Below are 24,070 nucleotides of genomic sequence, written 5' to 3'. Positions count from 1 at the left end.
ATAAGAAAGTGATAACTTTAAGAACATTCTAGTGTTTTCCCATTCTTCAAAAATAGTTTAGACTAAAAGACTAGTTCTTTCATAAGACATACCATGAGAGGGCTGAGAGTTACCATTCATGATCTTTAATAAAAATGTGTTTACATTTGCCAAGAAAGGAATTATTACAAGTTAATATTCCAATACAAGTTTCTAACATGGAATTATATCAACACAATTACTATAAGAGTATCTTCTATATCTTACTTTAAAGTTTTGTTGGCTAGAAATAGAATAAAAGCCTATAAGTGGAAAGTTTTCTGTGACATTGAATCAATGCTATTTTGGAAATCCTGTTTTGTTGTTGCTTTTTGTTGTGTTTTGTTTTTCTGGTGAGACAGGACAAGTTTCCTATATGTTCTGGCAATTAAAATTTCCCTACAAATAAAGCAAGAAGATTTGCTCCAGTGCAACTGGCTGTAGAACTGCATGCTCTTTCAATACAAGGAAAAAAATCCCCTTCCTACTTCACCTCCAGCAGTCCTCTTCACTTGGAAGCAGTGGGGAGTGTTCAGGTATACACAGAGTAGCTGAGTTATATAGCTCTCAAATCCCTTTATTTACCCCCTTTTAAAAAATTTATTTATTTATCTATTTATTTTTGGCTGTGTTGGATCTTCATTGCAGTACATGGGCTTCATTGCGGTGGCTTCTCTTGTGATGGAGCACAGGCTCTAGGCACATGGGCTTCAGTAGCTGTGGCACGTGGGCTCAGTAGTTGTGGCTTGTGGGCTCTAGAGCACAGGCTCAGGAGTTGTGGAGCACGGGCTTAGTTGCTCCGCGGCATGTGGGTTCTTCCTGGACTAGGGATCAAACCTGTGTCCCCTGCATTGGCAGGCGGATTCTTAACCACTACACCACCAGGGAAGTCCCTATTTACCCCTTTGAAAAATGGTTTTCCTCTGGAAAAAGTTCATGAAAACTCATGGGAAGGAAAAGGTAAATTTTACTTAATTTTCCCACAAAACTCACAAATATTCCCTCTAGTTAAGACCACATTTCCAAGAAAATATGGTAGGTTGTATGGTATTATAGACTACAGAGACAAAACAGGGAATAAAGCCAAAACAATGAAAAAGTTAACTTCACTGAATTAATCAAGAAATTTGATTCAGATTTTGGGGTGGAGGTTGTATTATACTTGCTTTTACCAACAGTAGGTTATTATACAACTTTTGAGTCATAGTCTTTTAGTTCTCTCTCCCTACTTTGAAGAAGATCAAACTGGAAATGCCCTTAAGAATGAGAAGAGGATTTTTTTGGGCAGTTTAGAAGTATTGGGGTCCAGGGAGGCCACCCCAAAATGGCATACTTATTATTTTGAATTAAAGTGACTTAAGAAATGGCCAGTACAAGAGGGACACTCTGACCCTCTTTTCTGTCTCCCTAAAAACAGGAAATCTCCCATATGAAAGGTGCACTCCCTGCATCTAAAGGTAGAAGGATACCCTTGTCACCAAAGATAGGAAGATAGGGAATTTGGGGCTAAGTAGCCTATATAAACAAACCTGTTACTTATTTATTTCCTCAAGCCCAAACTCTATTCAGATTCTTCATTAATTGGGCACCCAAAACCTAGGTTTCTTTGCCCTATCAGTTGCTCACAAGTTTATTGTTTCTTTGTCTAAAAAGTATAAAAGCTGCCTGCTTTGGCCACTTCTTAGGTCCCATTTCTATGGGACCTCCATGAACATGAATTGAAATGTATTTCTTTTTCTCCTGTTAATCTGTCTTGTGCCAAATTTTTTATTAGTCCAGCCACAAGAACTAAAGAGAAATTCTCCCCTCCCTGACAGAGAGTTAACTTTGCATGACTGTTCTAAACTTCTTGGTTTAAGTTGTGAGTGCCAAAAGTTCAAACTTTCTTTGAATAGGCTTCAATTTATATATTGTTCTTTTTTAAGACTAAGCCTCTTTATAAAAATTGATATCAAATTAAAGCAGAGTTTCCAAATACTAATAAATATTTTCACTTAGCTATGCTTTTATATGCTCATTTTAAATTGTATTTGGAAAAAACGGTTGGGTACTGTTGTCTTTTAATTGACTGGAAAGTTTCAAATCCCCCAGGTTTTAGTTTTTGATGAGCTGTGAAGAAGGCTTTTTAATGAGTTGGTGAGTGACATTGATTACCATTAAATCACATTAAGCAGAGGAAACAATGCTATTAACTTATAGTTTTCTAGATCCCATAATAGCTAATGCATAGGCAGTCTTAAAGATTAGCAATTCCCCAAGACACAGAGCAGCTAATAACTCACTCTGAAGAGTAATAGAAAAATATTCTTGGACATAATTTACTGATATCCTCAAACTTGGTTATAATCTAGACAAATTTTAGACATAATTAAAATGATGGTTTGATAATGATAAAAGTGATGTCACCTCCTGCTTAATTATCATAGCAAATGTTACCAAACAGAGAATGTATTGTAGATTTTCTACATCACAGGTAGTGTTGGATATGGTTCGTTTTAACTTTTATAGACATTCCCTTTCATTTTATTCCCTCAGCCATCTCTTCTATTTAAGCTAATAGCATTGGTACTTGCTCTCAAAGACAACATTCTAATGGAACACCCTGTCTTTGATCTCTCCATTTTATCTTGGCTTACATAGTATATTTAGCTTCACAGATTAATCTTCCTAAAGCACAGTTTGGGTAGATTGATTCCTTGCTTGATTATATTTCCCATTGCTTAGTAGAGAGAACTTAATTTTCTTAGTGGAGCATTCAAGAAACTTTACAATCTGAACCCTTTTTATTCCCAAACTTCTACCAGTCAACTTCATATATACTCTAGGTGAACTTCAACCATTCAGTTTCTGATAGGTTTCAGATGAGCTGAGCTCAGCACGCATTAAATATAGTACAATGTTTCTTCATCAGTGAGCAGCAAATAATTCAAAGGTATGTGGCCAAATTTTGCTGCATTTAAAAAATGTGTTTTGATATAACTAAAAATACTTGCAGTTATGATCAGGCCTGTTAGAGAGACTATTTAGCAGAGGTCATTCAAAGTGGGGTAGAACAGAATGTGATTTGCCATAAGACAGAGGTAAGAAATGTAATGTCAAACCACACCAAAGACAAATCCTTGCTCCCTGGGATCAATAATAATTGCTTTGTAAGTATATAAGAAAGCTTGGTCAGGGCAGTAAACAGTTCAACTCAAAAAGTAATACAATATTGAAGGACCACCAATTCAACAATGCAATAACTGTGGATACCTTTATAGACAATTTGGAATGCTGTTACAGTGTATGGTGATTGTGCTCTCTTTATTATTCTCTCATATGATGTTTTTATGAGACTTTTAATCACTTTACATGTGCTACTAAAAAAATATCTAGTATTCTAAAATGGCCTACAAATGCAAAATATGTGTACCAATGCTTTTAACTAATCCCTTTTTCCTGGAAAGTCTTACCTCTACTCTTCCACCCCCAATCCCCACCTTGACTTCTCATCCTTCAAAGTGTTCTGCCTCAAAATTGCTTTCTTCATTAGCTACTCATCTTCTGTTTCTGTAATATTGTGGTAGAACCTCCTTGTGGAGGCACTTCTCTCATTTTTCCTACTTTGTTTTAACATCCTCTGTTTTTCTTTCCTTCTTTAATAGTGTTGAAACTTCTTAGGGGTAAGGTTTTGTCATAATCATATGTACTTCTGAATTTTCAATATTCTTCATATTTTATGACACCCATTGGGTCTTTGAAAAATATTTGTTGAATAAATGGTTGAATTAAGTATGAATGAGTGGACATCTTTTTTATAAAAGGAAAATAAATATATAATGTTTATTTTGAAAAGACTAATATTAAATTGCCCTAAGTATAGACATAACCCTTGTTTATTTATCTAATGTCAATTAGATATTTAAATGATTGATTTAATTATTTTAGGTCTTCTTTGCCTAATAGGTCATAATGTTAGTTTTACCAGAGATGCGGGCATTCTTCTCAATTTTCTAAATGTGCTATGTTATTTTATCCATTCCATATTCATTATAATTGGGAAAGATAGATTTTTTATTTTAAAGCATATTTTTGACATTTTAATTAATGATAAATTTTTGAAAACTCTTTGATACCATCAGTATTTAGTATAATTATGGATTTCATGTCCCCTCCAAATTTTTAAGTGGGATTTTTTAATCTCCATTATCAACTTTTTCTCAGATAGTTTTGCAGAAATGCTCTGTGTTAACTTTGATTTCATTTACTCTTAATGATAATTCCTTGTTTTCATATCCTAACTATACGCTTTTGAGCATGCTTGCTACTATTTTCCTCTCTCTTTTTTTTTTTTTTGTCCTTGAGATTGATGTTTCATCTTAAAGCAGGGATTGTTAAGTAGAAAATTATTCTACTACTTACAGTTATAGCCACTGCATTTATAGGCTATGTACTACCATGAGGACAAATGTCATTCTGAGGGGCAAGAGTCATTACAAACCTGCTCTCAGCAATCCCATGTATTGGTACCGCTCTTGTCGAATGGATCTGAGGTGGCTTTTCCGTAGATAAAGCAACACTCACATGATTCTTCGCTTTTCGTTTTATCCTCCCCTTCATCATTACAGCACTAACAGCTGTCCACCTACTATTTCTCCATGAAACAGGATCCAACAACCCTACAGGAATCGCATCTGACATAGACAAAATTCCATTCCACCCTTATTACACAATTAAAGACATCCTAGGCACTCTACTACTAATCCTAGTCTCACTAATACTAGTCCTATTTTCACCCGACTTGCTAGGAGACCCTGACAACTACACCCCAGCAAACCCACTCAACACACCACTGCATATTAAACCAGAGTGATATTTTCTATTCGCATATGCAATTCTACGATCAATTCCCAAAAAACTAGGAGGAGTTTTAGCCCTATTACTTTCAATCCTAATTCTAGCATTTATCCCAATACTTCACACATTCAAACAACGAAGTGTAACATTCCGACCCCTTAGCCAATTCTTATTTTGTGTGCTAGTGGAAAACCTACTAATACTAACATGGATTGGTGGACAAACTGTAGAACATCCTTCATCATTACTGGACAACTCGCATCTATTTTATACTTCCTTTTAATTCTAGTACTAATACCAGTAAATAGCATCATTGAAAACAATCTCCCGAAAAGAAGAGTCTTTGTAATATATCATATTACCCTGGTTTGTAATCTAGAAAAGGAGAACAACACACCTCCCTAAGACTCAAGGAAGAAGCCCCGAGCTTCACCGCCAGCACCCAAACCTGAAATTCTACTTAAACTATTCCCTGAAATTATATTATAAGACATTTACAGAATTGTTAAGTACTATATCAGTATCAAAACAGCCCATTTTATCATAAACTATTATGTACATAGTACATACCTGTATTACCACATTAATAAGTATATACATTTATACGTACATTACATTATATATATAATTGTACATTACATTACTTACCCCATGCTTATAAGCATGCACATCCTATTATTAGTATTACATAGTACATATAATTAATCGTACATAGTACATTAAGTCAAATCAATTCCAGTCAACATGCATTTCCCGTCCATTAGACCACAAGCTTAATCACCAGGACCATCAACCCGCTTGGCAGGTACCCCTCTTCTCACTCTGGGCCCATACTCTGTCGGGGTTTCTATTAATGAACTTTATCAGACATCTGGTTCTTACTTCAAGGCCATCTCACCTAAAATCACCCACTCTAACCCCTTAAATGAGACATCTCGATGAACCAATGACTAATCAGCCCATGCTCACACATAACTGTGATTTCATGCATTTGGTATTTTTTAAGCTTTAGGGGGGATGCTTGGACTCAGCTATGACCTTAAAAGGTCTTAACACAGTCAAGCAAATTGTAGCTGGACTTCAACTGAAAGTTACTTACTAGCATCAGTAATTCATGGTGTGTAATTAAGTCATTGGTTACAGGACATAACAATATTATATGTGTATACATGTACAATAGACATAGCATTCCACTCTTCTCCCCCACCCCCATCTAAAACAAACTCCCATCAAAACAGATTAGCCTCAAAAACACTCCCATCATACCAATAAAGTACTTAGATATTCACCACCCATATAAACAGACATCCCCCAGATTCATTAGCCATTTTATCAAAAATTTAATACTAAATCTGACACAAACTGCACAACACAGCCATATAAATACCACCTGTACACAGCAAGTTGATGTAGCTTAAACAACCTCTAAAGCAAGGCACTGAAAATGCCTAGATGGGCTTTCTAGCCCCATAAACACACAGGTTTGGTCCCAGCCTTTCTATTAATTTTTAATAGAATTGCACATGCAAGTATCCGCACTCCAGTCAGAATGCCCTCTAAATCACTAAGATTAAAAGGAGCAGGTATCAAGCACACCATGTCAGTAGCCCACAACGCCTTGCTCAACCACACCTCCACGGGAGACAACAGTGATAAAAATTAAGCCATAAACAAAAGTTCGACTAAGCCATATTAATTAGCGTTGGTAAATTTTGTGCCAGCCACCGCGGTCATACGATTGACCCAAGTTAATAGAAATACGGCGTAGAGCGTGTTAAAGAGTAATACAAAATAAAGTTAAATCTTAATTTAGCTATAACAAACCATAATTAAAGTAAAAGTCGACTACGAAAGTGACTTTAGCATATCCTGATTACACGACAGCTAAGGCCAAAACTGGGATTAGATACCCCACTATGTTTAGCCCTAAACCCAAATAATTACAAGAACTAGATTATTCGCCAGAGTACTACTAGCAACAGCTTAAAACTCAAAGGACTTGGCGGTGCCTCACACCCCTCTAGAGGAGCCTGTTCTATAATCGATAAACCCCGGTAAACCTCACCAGCCCTTGCTAATTCAGTCTATATACTGCCATCTTCAGCAAACCTTAAAAAGGAGTAAAAGTAAGAACAACTATAGCATGTAAAAACATTAGGTCAAGGTGTAACCCATGGGGTGGGAAGAAATGGGCTACATTTTCTACACAAAGAACACTCTCTTATCTGCACGAAACTTTTTATGAATCCTTAAAAACCAAAGGAGGATTTAGTAGTAAATTAAGAAGAGTGCTTAATTGAATAAGGCCATGAAGACGCACACACCGCCTGTCACCCTCCCTCAAGTATTATGATAAAACCACAACTTATTAACAGATGCTAGTCAGTTATATGAGAGGAGATAAGTCGTAACAAGGTAAGCATACTGGAAGGTGTGCTTGGATAAACCAAAGCATAGCTTAAATAAAGCACCGAGTTTACACCTAGAAGATTTCATAGCCTATGAATGCCTTGAACTAAATCTAGCCCACAACCCTCCATCATACTAGCACGAACCAATCAAATAAAACATTCACCTAACATCTAAAGTATAGGAGATAGAAATTTAAATACTAATGGAGCCATAGAGAAAGTACCATAAGGGAATGATGAAAGAAACATTAAAAGTAACAAAAAGCAAAGCTTACCCCTTGTACCTTTTGCATAATGATTTAACTACCAAAATTTTAAAAAAGAGAACTTAAGTTAAACTACCCGAAACCAGACGAGCTACTTATGAATAGTTACTAGAAAAAACTCATCTATGTGGCAAAATAGTGAGAAGATTTATAAGTAGGGTGACAAGCCTAACGGGTCTGGTGATAGCTGGCTGTCCAGGAAAAGAATTTCAGTTCAACATTAAAAATACTAAGAACCCCTTATAAGTTTTAATGTATATTTAAACATTAGTCTAAAAAGGTACAGCTTTTAAGAAATGGGTACAACCTTAACTAAAGGGTAAAAATAAACAGCACCATGGTTGGCTTAAAAGCAGCCACCAATTAAGAAAGCCTTCAAGCTCGACAATATATCTTAATTTCAATATTAAATAAATCAGCTCCTAGTCTTATTACTGAACCAATCTATACAATTATAGAAGCAATACTGTTAATATGAGTAACAAGAAGTATTTCTCCTTTCCCAAGTTTACATCAGCAACTAATAATATACCGATAATTAGGAGTAAACAAATATAACCCAACACTAGACTATTTATTGAACATACTGTTAATCCAACACAGGTGTGCACCCAAGGAAAGATTTAAAAAAAGTAAAAGGAACTCAGCAAACACAAACCCCGCCTGTTTACCAAAAACATCACCTCTAGCATCACTAGCATTAGAGGCACCGCCTGCCCAATGAGAATTGTTAAATGGCCGCAGTATCCTGACCATGCAAAGGTAGCATAATCATTTCTTCTCTAAAAAAGGACTTGTATGGGGCTTCCCTGGTGGCACACTGCTTGAGAGTCCGCCTGCCGATGCAGGGGACACGGGTTCATGCCCTGGTCCGTGAAGATCCCACATGTCGTGGAGCAGCTAGGCCCGTGAGCCATGGCCGCTGAGCCTGGGCATCCAGAGCCTGTGCTCCGCAATGGGAGAGTCCACAACAGTGAGAGGACCGCGTACCACAAAAAAAAAAAAAAAAAAAAAAGAAAGGACTTGTATGAATGGCCACACGAGAGTTTTACTTCTCTTACTTTTAATCAGTGAAATTGACCTCCCCGTGAAGAGGCGGAGATGACAAAATAAGATGAGAAGATCCTATGGAGCTTCAATTAATCAATCCAAAAGAACATAGTTAAACCACCAAGAGATAACAAAATTTCACATGGATTCACAATTTTGGTTGGGGTGACCTCGAACCACAAAAACCCTCCGAGTGATTAAAACTTAGACCCACTAGTCAAAGCATAATATTACTTATTGATCCAAAAAATTGATCAATGGAACAAGTTACCCTAGGGATAACAGTGCAATCCTATTCTAGAGTCTATATTGAAAAAAGGGTTTACAACTTCGATGCTGGATCAGGACACTCCAATGGTGTAACCGCTATTAAAGCTTCGTTTGTTCAACAATTAAAGTCCTACATGATCTGAGTTCAGACCGGAGCAATCCACGTCGGTTTCTATCTATTATGTATTTCTCCCAGTACAAAAGGACAAGAGAAATAAGTCCCACTTTGAATAAGTGCCTTCAAAACAATTAATGATGTAATCCCAATTTCATAAGCAAACACAAAATAACCACACGAGACCAGGGTTTAGTTAGGGTGGCAGAGCCCGGTAATTGCATAAAACTTAAGCTTTATACTCAGAGGTTCAAACCCTCTCCCTAACAAAATGTTTATAATCAATATCCTAACGCTTGTTATTCCTATTCTTTTAGCTGTAGCATTTTTAACATTAGTAGAGCAAAAACTCTGAAAAGGATCAAATATTGTAGGACCACATGGTCTACTTCAACCCATTTCCAATGAAATCAAACTATTCATTAAAGAACCACTACGACCAGCTACATCCTCCACCTCCATATTTGTTATTGCACCAATCTTAGCTTTGACTCTAGCCCTAACAATATGAATCCCTCTACCCATGCCATATCTGCTCATTAATATAAACCTAGGGGTATTATTCATACTAGCCATATCAAGTTTAGCCATATACTCTATCTTATGATCCGGATGAGCCTCCAATTCAAAATATGCACTAATCAGAGTCCTACGAACAGTAGCACAAACAATCTGATACGAAGTAACACTAGCAATTATTCTCTTATCTGTGCTCTTAATAAATGGGTCTTTCATCCTATCGACCCTCACCACAATACAACTGTGGTTGATCTTCCCATCATGGCCACTAGCCAAGATATGCTTTATTTCTACCCTGGCAGAAACTAACCCAGCCCCATTTGGCCCGACAGAAGGACAATCCGAACTCTTATCCGTCTTTAATGTAGAATACATAGCAGGCCCTTTTGGTATATTTTTCCTAGCAGAATATGCTAACATCATTATAATAAATTGTTCACAACAATTCTGTTCCTAGGAGCATTTCACAACCCACAGACACCAGAGCTGTATACAGTCGACTTCACCATCAAAACACTATTATTAACAATATTCTTCCTATGAATTCGAGCACCCTACCCTCGATTCTGGTATGAGCAGTTAAAACACCTACTCTGAAAAAATGTCCTGCCTTTAACACTAGCCCTGTGCCTATGACACGTATCACTACCCATCATAATAGCAAGCATCTCCCTACAAACATAAGAAACATGTCTGATTAAAGAGTTACTTTGATAGAATAAATAATAGAAGTTCAAGCCCTCTTATTTCTGGAATTATAGGAATCGAACTTACCTTTGAGAATTCAAAATTCTCCATGCGGGCTTCCCTGGTGGCGCAGTGGTTGAGAGTCCGCCTGCCGATGCAGGGGACACGGGTTCGTACCCCGGTCCGGGAGGATCCCACATGTCGCAGAGCTGCTGGGCCCGTGAGCCATGGCTGCTGAGCCTGCGTGTCCGGAGCCTGTGCTCTGCAACGGGAGAGGCCACAGCAGTGAGAGGTCCGCGTACCGCAAAAAAAAAAAAAAAAAAAAAAATTCTCCATGCTACCATATTACACCCCATTCTATAGTAAGGTCAGCTAAATAAGCTATAGGGCCTGTACCCTGAAAATGCTAGTTTATACCCTTCCCGTACTAATAAACCTCATTATCTCTGTCATTATTTTAACAACTGTCGTTTTAGCGACTAAGATTGTAATAACCAGCTCCCACTGATTGCTGGGCTGAATTGGATTTGAAATAAATATACTAGCCATTATCCACATTATAATAAAAAACTTTAACCTATGAGCCATAGAAGCCTCCACTAAGTATTTCTTAATAAAAGCCATCACATCCATATTACTTATAATAGCAGTCATCATTAACTTACTCTATTCCAGCCAATGAACCATTACAAAAGTATTAGCCCTAGACATAAAATTAGGACTATCCCCCTTTCACTTTTGAGTGCCCGAGGTAACACAAGGCATCCCATTAAGGGCAGGCCTAATCCTGTTGACATGACAAAAACTTGCGCCTCTATCAGTCCTTTATCAATCTTGCCATCAATCAACCTAAGCCTAGTACTATCCGTATCCATACTGCCCATCTTAATCTGAAGGTGAGATGTGTTAAATCAAACCAAACTCTGAAAAATCATGGCTTACTCATCAATCGCCCACATAGGATGAATAACAGCTGTCTTACTATACAACCCAACTATAACAACCCTAAACCTAGTAATCTACATTATAATAACCCTCACTATATTCATATTATACATTCACAGCTCGGCCACCACTACATTGTCACCATCACACACATGAAACAAAATACCTATTATCACAACCCTTACCATAGCCACTCCACTATCAATAGGGAGACTCCCACTACTATCAAGATTCATCCCTAAATGAATAGTTATTCAAGAAATAACAAAAAACAATAATATTATTCTACCCACACTTATAGCCATCACAGCACTACTTAACCTGTACTTCTACATGCGACTCACATACTCCACAGCACTGACCATGTTCCCCTCCATAAACAACATGAAAATAAAACGGCATTTTGACTCTACAAAACAAATAACCCTCCTACCAACCATGATCGTAATATCCAAAATACTCCTGCCCCTCACACCAATACTATCAGTACTGGAATAGAAATTTAGGTTAAACCAGACCAAGAGCCTTTAAAGCCCTAAGCAAGTATAATTTACTTAATTCCTGCCTAATAAGGATTGCAAGACTATATCCTACATCAGTTAAATGCAAATCAAACATTTTTACATGTTTTTAAATTGTATAACAGAAGCTTTCTTAAAATATACTCTCAAGGTATGCGTAGGTATGCATAAGTTCATCTCAAGATCTGTTACTTAATCTAGAGAGGAAAAAATATTGGTATCAGATATTTCTACCTAGATGAGACTTAAAAGGTAATATTATAGGATTCCCTGATTTTACTATTGGAGATGGGGAGTACAGTGAAGAAAAAACCTGGTCCCTCAAACTGCTCACACTATAGTCAGAGGCAAAGCCTAGGTCTTTTATATATTTCAGACAAATCTTTGTATCTTAGGTCTTATGACGTAAAGAAAACTGGAAGATATGTGATGCTGCATAAGCAAAGAAAGAACCTCCTTTTAGTATAATATGAGGTGAAGCTGATGCTGACCAAGTCTCCACAGAAGTGCAAGATTCAATGTACAGACCCTGCCTAAATGGATAATCACTAACCAGACAGATAACTGGAACGAATATAACTATTCGCTTATTTTTATGGTTGTGTTCAATGTTAGATGTTTTGAATGTCACGTTTGTAAAATCTTTGTACTCTAACAGCGATAACTCAAGCAGTAGTCACAAATTATGTTACAGTAAATACTTCCATTTTGATATGTCCTTGCCTCTGATATGTAAGGGGAAATAAAAACGAAAGGCACAAGCTCTTTCATATTCTGTTTGAGAAATGCTGAAGTCCTCTGAAACAATGCAGCAAGTACACATTTGGAAAAGATATATAGAGTTAGATGTAATGAGGAGGAAGCCCCCAAAGTATAACCAAGAACTTCTTTTGATCCTAATCTCAGTACCTTCAAGAATATTGCTTCAAGAAGCAAAGAAAGCTCATTTTTACTAGCTTCCCTGGAGACAATATCTCCAATCAAAATTGATTACTTTTCCATGCTACATATCATGCAGAATTGTTAATAAAAAATCTACTACTCACTCAATCCCTTGGCCTACTTCTTAGCAACTACATTACACTGCACTTAATTTTCAAGTAAATAACATATTAAAAATTAATCCGAGGAAAGAGTAATTGAGAATGTAGATGTGAAATAAATGTAAAATGGTACAACCTAAATTACAAGAAATTCTGCTCCGGTATAGGTTTAAATTTTAGGCCCTAGAGGGAGGGAAGAATTAAGAAAGTTCCCCTTCAGGCATTTAACATTTCAATACAATGGCTCTCCAGTTCAAATTCTAGGGCTCAGGGCAAGATTTCCTTAGTGGACTCCACAGAATCCTTTCTAATAGTTCTGCTCCTGACATTTAGGACAACATGGAACTAGTGTGTGTATATATACATATAAATATCTACATATACTTATATAAAGTTGATGTATATAAAATATACATAAAATGTTCAAAAATGTTCTTCTCTCTTAATGTAATCTTATCTCAATAATCTTAAAATATTTTAAAAACACATCTTAAAAATAACTTGAAAGGCCAAGATTAGAATTCTCAAAGTCTTCTGTAGTAACACAAGGACAGCTAATTTAGCCCCTGACTCAACTGCCCCCTTCTCTTTCTATTCATGAACTGTACTCAATACTGCAAGGGGATTCAGGTACATGCATGGATACCACAGCCCACTCATCCAAGCTCACATACTCCACAAATAACTAACTGCTCCTTGGCCATTTCTTATGCTTAGAGATGTGCTTGATGGCCTATTTTCTCAGAAGAGGCTCTGGGGCAGTGAGCTAAGTATTCTTCAGGCTGGGAATTCTAGGTGTCCCCTAAAAGTCTAGAAGCAGAAGTCATGTGACAAGATGGTCATGGTTCTTTGACCCCATGGGCAATTTCTCCCATGGGGCAGCTATGGTCATAGGAAATCCAGGAAGGAATCCTCTATACAGGGCTCAGAAAGAGACTTTCCTTGCCTCTGGCACTGTTCTCTGACTACCAGTATTTCCCAGGAGAGATTATGAGCCACCTCTATGGCACAGAACCATGTAGGAGGCAATGTGACTTCCCCTCATCCTCTTTACCACCACTGCTTCCCAGAGGGCTGGTCTATGATAGGGCCTGGTTACATATGAAATGGTTTGACAGCCTCATCAAGGAAGCTCTATCACAAATATATCTATAGTTATCATATTTATTGACATTTCTCCATGATCCTGTTTTAAAATGCATATTCCTTGAGGATGATTACATATAATCATGCTACTTTTTCCTATCATTGAGTTTATAAACCTATATTTTCCCATTTTCATCTCTATGTTCCCAAGGCACTTCATGATTTCTTCATGGGAAACAGTATGTAGCATTAGAAGGAGCGCTAAAATTTAGAGTTCAACAAACCTACTTTCAATTGTTGGCAAAGCTATTTCCAAAACTTCATACCCTAGGTGAAAATTAAATACCTTCTTTAAGCCTCAGTTTCCTCATCTGTAAAACAGTGTATTAACTACCAATCACATGGGCTTATTGTGTGAATTTAAAGAGATAATCCTTTAAATGTCCATGTACAGGTGCGGCACACAAAAACCGCTTGGTAAATTGCTGTTCTCATGCATATTTTGGATATTTCATTTAGTACAATTTCTATATCACAAGAATCTAAGCTTTTTAAGGTCAAAAGATGCCTTTCAATCTTCTCTGTATGTTCAGTACCTGACACAGTATCTAAAATAAAATAGATAAGTAAAATAAATTAAAACTGGAGAATAGGCAGCATAAGATCACAGGATAAACGAGTCCTCTCCTACCGTTTTTTTTTGAAGCTTGGCATTATTCCTAGTCTGTTTTATAATTGCTTCTCTACCTGGCTTAACCTACAGGTAAAGAGGATCTGGCATGCATTCATTAGCCAGATTATTTACCTTCAGTCAGTCAATTCAATGAAGCCAAATTTACTGAGTGCCTATTCTGTGCCAGGCTCTGGGAAAATAATGATAAGTAAGATATTTCTGCTCATAGTCTAGTAGGAAAGAGAAACATTAAAAAAAGAGTTAAAGTTCAATGGGACAATTATTCCTTAAGACCTATGCCTCTTTTCCAACTTACCTAGATTTACCATTCCCATTTCATATCCTCTGTTCATGCAAAATCAATGTTTTTGTTGACAACTCTCCATTTCATTCATTTCTGGCCAGGTATATTCTATCCACCAACTCTCAGAGCCAATATGCTTGTTTGCAGTATTTGTTAAATATCAAAACATATTTTTAGAACCATTATCTCATTTTAATAACCCCCAAATGTGATAAAGTCAGTGTCACTATATTCTTATGTGAAAGATGATGAAACTGGAGACTTGAAGGGTTCCTATGAACTGCTCAGTCACATGACTAAGATGCAGAATTTGTTCTCAAGCTTATATCTTTGTGAACAGAAGATTTTCAAGATTATTATAATTTTTATGAAGTCTGATAACATTGGTTGGTTGTGGGTCTGTATTTTTATTTTTCATATTGACTACAGACTTTAACAGTGGGACTTTGAAGAGGTCCAAAACAAATGGCCCACTTTCTTGCACAAGTTCTGAATAAACTGAAAACTAACAGTGATATATAAGAATGTAATGTTTTGTCTAAAGCCAACTAGACTTATTAATACAGAAGCAAGTAATAATGAGGCAATCATTTTTTCACTCCTGAAGGGCTTTCCCAAGGAGTAACTTTCTAATAAAACTCACAGCTTGGAGGAAGAGAACAGATCTTGATTCCTAGAGGCAGAACTGTTTCTAAAAGAGAGGATGAAAAAGAGGCATGGGCTGTTATGCATAGTTTCTCCTTCCAAACCCAATAATCAGCTAAGTTACTCATCTTCTCAGATGTAATGATTAGGAAATTGGTTAAAAAACGGGCCAGATGTGTTCCATAAATAGAAATACTTTCACATAGAAGAAAATATCATGAGTTGGGAAGAAATAATCCCAAATAACATTCTCAAGGTTAGGCTCTCTTAATCCAGTGTTGGTAACCTCAAGGCAATTGTTGGCCAGATAAATGGTCACTCTCTCAAGGGAGGATACGGGCAGGTATGTATGAGAGTCCTGCTGACATATAAGTTTAATCCCTAATATTAACCATTCTTTAAGCTATTTTCCTTGGTCTAATGTTGATTGATATACATTTTTCTCTCAGAAAACTCCAAAATTTATCAAACGACTTCAAAAATGATATCAGTTTTAAGGCCATTCTATACCTAGAACTGAAATATTTACCCTGATTTTGATATTACACAGCATCTTATGTTTGGCCACAAGTTCAATATTTCTTATCAGAGGTGCACTGAAGTGGGCTCAAAAGACATCATAAAGTTTTGCAAAAAAATAACACAAGTAAAAACAAACCCAATATTAAAATTCTAGCAACGCTGGTCAGAAGCACTTCTAGAATGGCAGAATTTACATTTTAAAAATCTGCTGCTTCATAAAAGTAATGAGGACACTGGAGGAATTGTCAAAATCAGCTTTTTCAGAAATTAGCCAAAAGATATAACAATCCAGAAAATGTTTGTTCAAGAAAATACTGGTTGAATTGCAGTAAAAATAATGAGTTTTGTGGTATTTCCACTTGCTCTGTAGTAGTCTTGAAAACCAGGAGCATCAGACCAAGTTATCCGTGAAAAGAACAGCCTCGAAGCCCTTTTTAGGAGCCAAAGAGGACAACAGTGTCCCAGCAAGTTTTATTCTCAGAGATGATCATGATTTAACCTTTCAGACTAGTCCTTTGACATGCCACATCCATGGATATTGTCTTGATTTGATCTAATTCAGAGGCAGATCAGTGAGAAAAACCCTATTTCCAGGGTGTTTGTCAAAAACAATAGCAGAAATTGTTTAACACTGCAGCTACTAAGGGAGTGATAGAAGCTGTGGCATACAAGGGGCTAGCCAAAAAAAAAGGAAAATCTGGGAAACGACATGTTCATAGAAGGCTTTGAAAAGCTCTGAAGTATTCCTGGTGTAGAAGAAGGCTGCACACATCTCAGGGGTATAGGGGCATGCACCTGTGTGTGCACATACTGAGTGTCCCTTGGCAAAGGATGGGAGGTGTATTGGTTTAAAATAGTAAAGGGAAGCTCTGTCCAATAATTAGCTGACCAATAAGCTAAATAAGCAAAGACTCCAGTGTCCACATATGGCAAAGAGTTTAGACTTAACAGAATTCACCTATTAAAGTCAGTAAACAAATAGAAACAACTGTAAACTGGAACAACAACAAAAAAACCTGGGAAGGGTGGGTGCTGGAATGTGAATTATTATATTGTGTTATTTAAAATATCCAGTTTCACCAAAAAACATACATGAGACACACATAGAAATAGGAAAGTCTGACCCAAAAATAGATAAAAGTGTACGTTTAAGTCAAGGAGATCTACACCTAGACACATTTCAGTCAAACTGTTAAAGGCCAAAAAAAGAGAGAATGTTGAAAGCAGCAAAAGAAAAATGACTCATTGTATATAAGGGATCCTCAATAAGATTAACATGTATTTTCTCCTCAAAATTCATGGACACCAGAGAGCTCCTTCCAGTGGGAAGGCATACAGAAAGTATGCCTTTTCTATACAGAAAGTATAGAAAAAAGATGACTGTCACAGACCAGTTACTAGCAGAGACTGAATTATTACTCAAAAACCTTCCAACAAACAAACAAAAATCTAGGACCAGACAGCTTCATTGGTGAATTCTACCAAATATTAAAAGAAGGATTAATACCACTCCTTCTCAAACTTGTCCAAAAAAAAAAAAAAAAAAAAAAAAACAGAATGGGGGGAACTCTTCCAAACACAATTTTATTTATTTTTTAATTTTTATTGGAGTATAGTTGATTTACAATGTTGTGTTAGTTTCAGGTGTATAGCAAAGTGAATCAGTTATACATATTCATATATCCACTCTTTTTTTTAGATTCTTGTCCCACATAGGCCAGTACAGAGTACTGAATAGAGTTCCCTGTGCTATACAGTTGGTTCATATTAGCTATTTACTTTATATATAGTAGTGTGTATATGTCCATCTCAATCTTCCAATTTATCCCTCCCCTGACCTTATCCCCTGGTAACCATAAGTTTGTTTTCTACATCTGTGACTCTACTTCTGTTTTGTAAATAAGTTCATTTGTACCCTTTTTTTTAGATTCCACGTATAAGTGATATCATATGATATTTGTCTTTTTGTGTCTGACTTACTTCGCTCAGTATGACAATCTCTAGGTCCACCCATGTTGCTACAAATGGCATTATTTTGATCTTTTCTATGGCTGGGTAATATTCCATTACATGTACCACATATTCTTTATCCATTCCTCTGTTGATGGACATTTAGGTTGCTTCCATGTCCTGGCTATTGTAAACAGTGTTGCAATGAACATTTGGGTGCATGTATCTTTTAAAATTATGGTTTTCTCCAGGTATATGCCTAGTAGTGGGATTGCTGGGTCTTACAGTAGTTCTATTTTTATTTTTTTAGGGAACCTCCATACTCCATTACAGTCCATAGTGGCTGTACCAATTTACATTCCCACCAACAGTGTAGGAGGGTTCCCTTTTCTCCACACCCTCTCCAGCATTTATTGTTTGTAGATTTTTTTGATGATGGCCATTCTAACTGGTGTGAGGTGATACCTCATTGTAGTTTTGATTTGCATTTCTCTAATAATTAGTGATGTTGAGCATCTTTTCATGTGCTTTTTGGCCATCTGTATGTCTTCTTTGGAGAAGTGTCTATTTAGGTCTTCTGCCCATTTGTTTGATTGGGTTCTTTGTTTTTTTGATACTGAGCTGCATGAGCTGTTTATATATTTTGGAGATTAATCTCTTGTCAGTTGCTTCGTTTACAAATATTTTCTGAGGGTTCTCTTTTTGCTTTGTTTTTGGTTTTATTTGCTATGCAAAAGCTTTTAAGTTTAATTAGATTCCACCTGTATATTTTTGTCTTTATTCTCATTAGGAGGTGGATCAAAAAATATCTTGCTGCCATTTATGTCAAAGAGTGTTCTGCCTATGTTTTTTTCCTCTAAGAGTTTTATAGTGTTTGGCCTTACATTTAGGTCTCTAATCCATTTTGAGTTTATTTTGTGTATGGTGTTGGGGAGTGTCCTAAATTCATTTTTTTTTACATGTAGCTGTCCAGTTTTCCCAGCGCCACTTATTGTCCTTTCTCCAAACACATTTTAGAAGGCAGTATTACCTTCATACCAAAACCAGATAAGGGTGCCACAAAAAAGAAAATTACAGGCCAATGTCCATGATGAACATAAATGCAAAAGTCCTCAACAAAATATTAGCAGACTGAATCCAACAATACATTTAAAGGCTCATGTACAATGATAGGTGGAATTTATTCCAGGGATGCAAAGCTTGTTCACCATTTTCAAATCAGAAGGTGATACACCACATTAACAAAATGAAGGATAAAAATTATATGATCATCTCAATAGATGCAGAAAAAACTTCTGACAAAATTCAACATCCATTTATGATAAAAACTCTCAACAAAGTGAGTATAGAGAGAAATAACTGAAAATAATAAAAGCAATATATGACAAACTCACAGCTGACATACTCAATGGTGAAATATGAAAGCTTTTCTCTAAAATCAGGAACAAGACAAGGAGGTTTACTCTCGCTAATTTTATTCAAAATATTATTGGAACAAGGTATGGGGGATGGTGGGGTGAAATAAATGGGTGAACTTTTAAAATTTTTAAAATAAATTAAATAAAAATTAGAAGAAAAAAAACAGACCATCAATAATGATTTCCATATCCAGCACAACAATCTTTCAAAAAGGAAGGAGAAATTAAGAAATCCCCAGACAAACAAAAACTGGGAGAAATCAGTTGGTCTGCCTACCAGAAATACTAAAAGAAGTATTTCAAGCTAACTGAAAGAACACCAGATTGTAATCCAAGTCCACAAGAAGAAATAGAAAGCTGTGGTAAAGTTAACTACATTTGTAAATATAAAAATATAAGGGATGGGTGGTACACATGTATTTTGTTTGTTACTATTTTCTTCCCCTATATGATATGAACGTAGCTTCGTAACAAATTAACTATAAAAATATGTTGATGGTCTTATAATTTATAAAGATGTAATCTGTTTGACAGTAACATCATAAAAGGTGGGATGGAGTTACACTGCAGTAAAGTTTTATATAGTATTGAATTTAAGTTGTTAAACTGAGCTAAATCGTATTAAATTTAAGTGTTAATTGTGACCCCAGGGCACTGAAAAAGAAAATAATTCATAAAACATAATAAATAAAATGAGAAGAAATGAAAAAATATAGTACACTAGAAATATATGCATTTAATATAAAAACACAGAAAAGAAGGAATAAAGGAACAATAAGGATATAAGACCTATAGAAAACAAATAGCCATGGCAAATGTGAATCATATCTTATTAGTAACTATTATACATTAAATGTAAATGGAGTGGCTTAAATACTCCAATGGAAAGACAAATTTACACAATGGATTTTTTTTTTTTTTTCTTGCGGTACGCGGGCCTCTCACTGTTGTGGCCTCTCCCGTTGTGGAGCACAGGCTCCGGACGCGCAGGCTCAGCGGCCACGGCTCACGGGCCCAGCCGCTCCGCAGCACGTGGGATCTTCCCGGAGCAGGGCATGAACCCGCGTCCCCTGCATCGGCAGGCGGACTCTGAACCACTGCGCCACAAGGGAAGCCCCTACACAATGGATTTTAAAAATGATCCAACTATATAGTGTCTACAAGAAACACACTTTATATTCAAAGACAAATTGATTTAAAGTAAAACAAAATTTTTAAAAATGTATACTGTGTAAACAGCAAACGAAAGAAATAGTCACTGTATTAGTACCGAAAGACAAATAAAAAAAGATAAATCAAATAACTAAAACTAACAAAATAGATTTTAAGATATATTGTTACTAGAGATAAAGAAGAGGCTTTTTTTTATGTTAAAGGATCAATCCATCAGGTAGACATAGCAATTGTAATCATTTATGCACATATAAAACAGAGCTCAGGGCTTCCCTGGTGGCGCAGTGGTTGAGAGTCTGCCTGTCGATGCAGATGGGTTTGTGCCCCGGTCCGGGAAGATCCCACATGTCACGGAGCGGCTAGGCTCGTGAGCCATGGCCACTGAGCCTGCACGTCCGGAGCCTGTGCTCCGCAACAGGAGAGTCCACAACAGTGAGAGGCCTGCGTACCACAAAAAAACAAACAAACAAAAACCAAACAGAGCTCAAAAATACAAAAAGCATAAAGGAAGAACTGAAGAGAGAAATAAATAATTAAAAATAATAGAGACACTGACACTCTTCTTTCAATGGATAAAACAACTGGGCAGAAGAGCGATAAGGAAATAAAAGACTTAACACCATAAACCACCTAGACCTAACAAATATCTGTAGAACACATCACTCAATGACAGCAGAATATAAATTCTTCTCCAAGGTACATAAACTTCTTCTAGGACATGTTATATGCTAGGTCTTAAAACAAGCCTCCATTAATCTAAAAAGTATTGAAATTACAAAATGTGTATTCTCTCATCACAATGGAAATGGTTAATAGAAGGAAATTTAGGAGATTCACAAGTATGTTCAAATCAAATAGCACAATACTTAACAGTCAAATCGTTGTAACTTCTTAATAGCAAATGGATCAAAAAAGAAATCACAAGGGTAATTGGAAATTACTTTGATATGAGTGAAAATGATAATATATATAACTTAAGTAGCTAAAACAGTGTCTAGAAGGAAATTCATTAATGTAAATGTCTCTATTAGCAAATTAGGAAGGTTTCAAATCAATAACCTACACTTCCATCTTAAGAAACTAAAAAAGGAAGAGAATACTAAACCCAGAGCAAGCAGAACTAAAGAAAAATTAAAGACTAAAGCAAAAATAGTGAAATGAGAATAGAAAAACAATAGAAAAAAACTCAATGCAACAAAATTAGAAAAATTGTTTCCTAGAAAGAAACAATCTACTTAAATTAACTGAAGAAGAAATAGAAAATCTAAATTGACCTATAAAAATATAGAAATTGAATTAGTAAATAAAATACTTCCCATTGATACAGGAAGTTGTGGTATTTCAATTTACTCTTCAGTGTTCTTGAAAAAAAAAATCTTGGTCCATATGGCTTCATTGATAAATTTTACCAAATGTTTAAAAAAAATGTTTACCAATCCTTCAAAATTCTTACAAAAACTAGAGCACTTCCAATTCATCATATAAGGTCAGTATTACCTTAGTAAAACCAGACAAAGACAAACCAAGAAAAGTAATGGATATGGATATAACCATATCTTATGGATATGGATGCAAAATGCTCCATATACAAGCTAATCAAATTCAGCAACGTATAGAAAGGGTTGCACATCAATCAGTTAAGTCATCTTTTATCCTGGATTCAAAACATTTATCCGTAGAATGCAAAGTTGGCTTAAATTACAAAAAAGCAATTAATGTAAGATATCATCATATTAGTAAGAAAAAAAGAACAAAACCCACATGATCATCTCCACAGATACAGAAAAAACATTTGACAAAATCTAAAACCCTTTCATAAACAAAACAAAACAAAAGCAACAACGAAATAAGCACACATCATGTGATGAAATTACAGGACCAACAACATATTTAACGGTCAAAGACTGAATGCTTTTCCCCCATATTTGTCTTGTGAGTCAAATTCCTCAATTCTTCTGTTTTGCATTATGACTAGATTGTGAGGGGGTATTTTCCATCCCATGCCACAGAGTGTTTCTATTACTTCTTGCTATGCAGTTCTTTAGTCCTAAGAAACTTACATCTTAAGGGTGATTTTTCCATCCAAGCTAACTTAAATCAGGAGCTATCTTAAAATCAGGTTGTGAGGTTGCCTCTTCGACCTAAATGCAAAATTCATCTCTAGAAAGTTTCCACTATGATCCTAAATAAAGAATTCAGTTTGGATCAGCTGAGGTATTGCTATTTATCTTGAATAGTCATAAAATTCAAACCTAAAACTTTGCTAAAAGAAAGTTTGTTCTATAGACAGAGCACATGAGACTCAGCTGCCTTGCATGTTAACCGTGGAAAGAACTGCTTTAGTATTTTCTGTTTCCAAGTCCTGTTTCTGCAAAGATAACTTCCATGGTGGTCAACTACATTAAAAACAACAGCAAAGGGCTTCCCTGGTGGCGCAGTGGTTGAGAATCTGCCTGCCAATGCAGGGGACACGGGTTCAAGCCCTGGTCTGGGAAGATCCCACATGCCGCGGAGCAGCTGGGCCCGTGAGCCACAACTACTGAGCCTGTGCGTCTGGAGCCTGTGCTCTGCAACGAGAGGCCACAACAGTGAGAGGCCCCCGCACTGCGATGAAGAGTGGCCCCTGCTTGCCACAACTAGAGAAAGCCCTCTCACAGAAACGAAGACCCAACACAGCCAAAAATAAATAAATAAATAAAAAGAGTTATCTTTAAAAAAAAAAAAAAAAAAAAAACAACAACAGCAAAAAGTATGCCCTTTCTCTAAACTGTAGTGTACAATTAAGCTAGCCTTTACTTTTGCTCAGCTCCACCTTCAAAGAGTGCCTCTGCCCTTGATTTTGCTGAGGTCCATGTGCCTTTGCTAAGGTCCTGCAGATTTACTAAGAACTGTGACCCATTGGTTTAAGACTTAGGGCTGACTTTGCCTCCTTCTTAGATGCCATATGAAGATCAGAAGTAGGAAACACATTGTTTGGAAGATTGGAAGATGTGTCTAGCTTAGTCAAAGACTGAAATTTGTATACAGTTTGTCTTCCTTGGACATCAGTAGCTGGCATTACCAAGCCACAATCACCCTGACATCTTTCAACTACAACATTCAAATAATATGATTGATATTAACAGCAATAGGTATCTTCTACTAACTGAATTGGAAGTAATACCATATGTTCAATATATTAGATTGCAGATGGTGCCCAGATTGCAGGAAGAGGGCAGTGTGCCACATGCAATATGTCAGAATAACTACCTAAGGGAATTGATTTTTAAAAAATTAGCATGTTTCAAGTGTTTCATGTATGCCTCTCATGATTTTTCTGAGGAATGTGATCCATGGTTTATATTTGCTCCCTCACAGCAGCTAAGTCAATCCAGAGGCCTCAATATTGTGTAATAAATATCTACTCATTTATTGAAAATGAAGAATTCTTCAGCAGCTACAAACTCTTTTAGTTAGATTTAAGGCCCCACATTCCTTAGAATGATAGGAAACATACACACTAAGATTCTTAATGTGTATAATCACTTCAGCCTGGAAATACTGGCAAAAATTTAGATGCTGTTTTAGTTTCCTAGGGCTGTCATAACAAAGTACCACAAACTGAGTGGCTTAAAAAAC

General features: G+C 36.3%; 1 pseudogene; it reads left to right on the top strand.

The window, feature by feature from the left end:
• LOC136126996 (cytochrome b-like) overlaps positions 1-5,259 on the top strand; it is a 168,331-nt pseudogene extending 163,072 nt beyond the window's left edge.
• Positions 5,260-24,070: the final 18,811 nt, after the last annotated feature.

This window comes from Phocoena phocoena, chromosome 8 (genome assembly GCF_963924675.1).
Source record: "Phocoena phocoena chromosome 8, mPhoPho1.1, whole genome shotgun sequence".
In the NCBI taxonomy this organism is placed as follows: Eukaryota; Metazoa; Chordata; class Mammalia; order Artiodactyla; family Phocoenidae; genus Phocoena; species Phocoena phocoena.
This window is presented reverse-complemented; position numbering and strand designations above follow the sequence as displayed.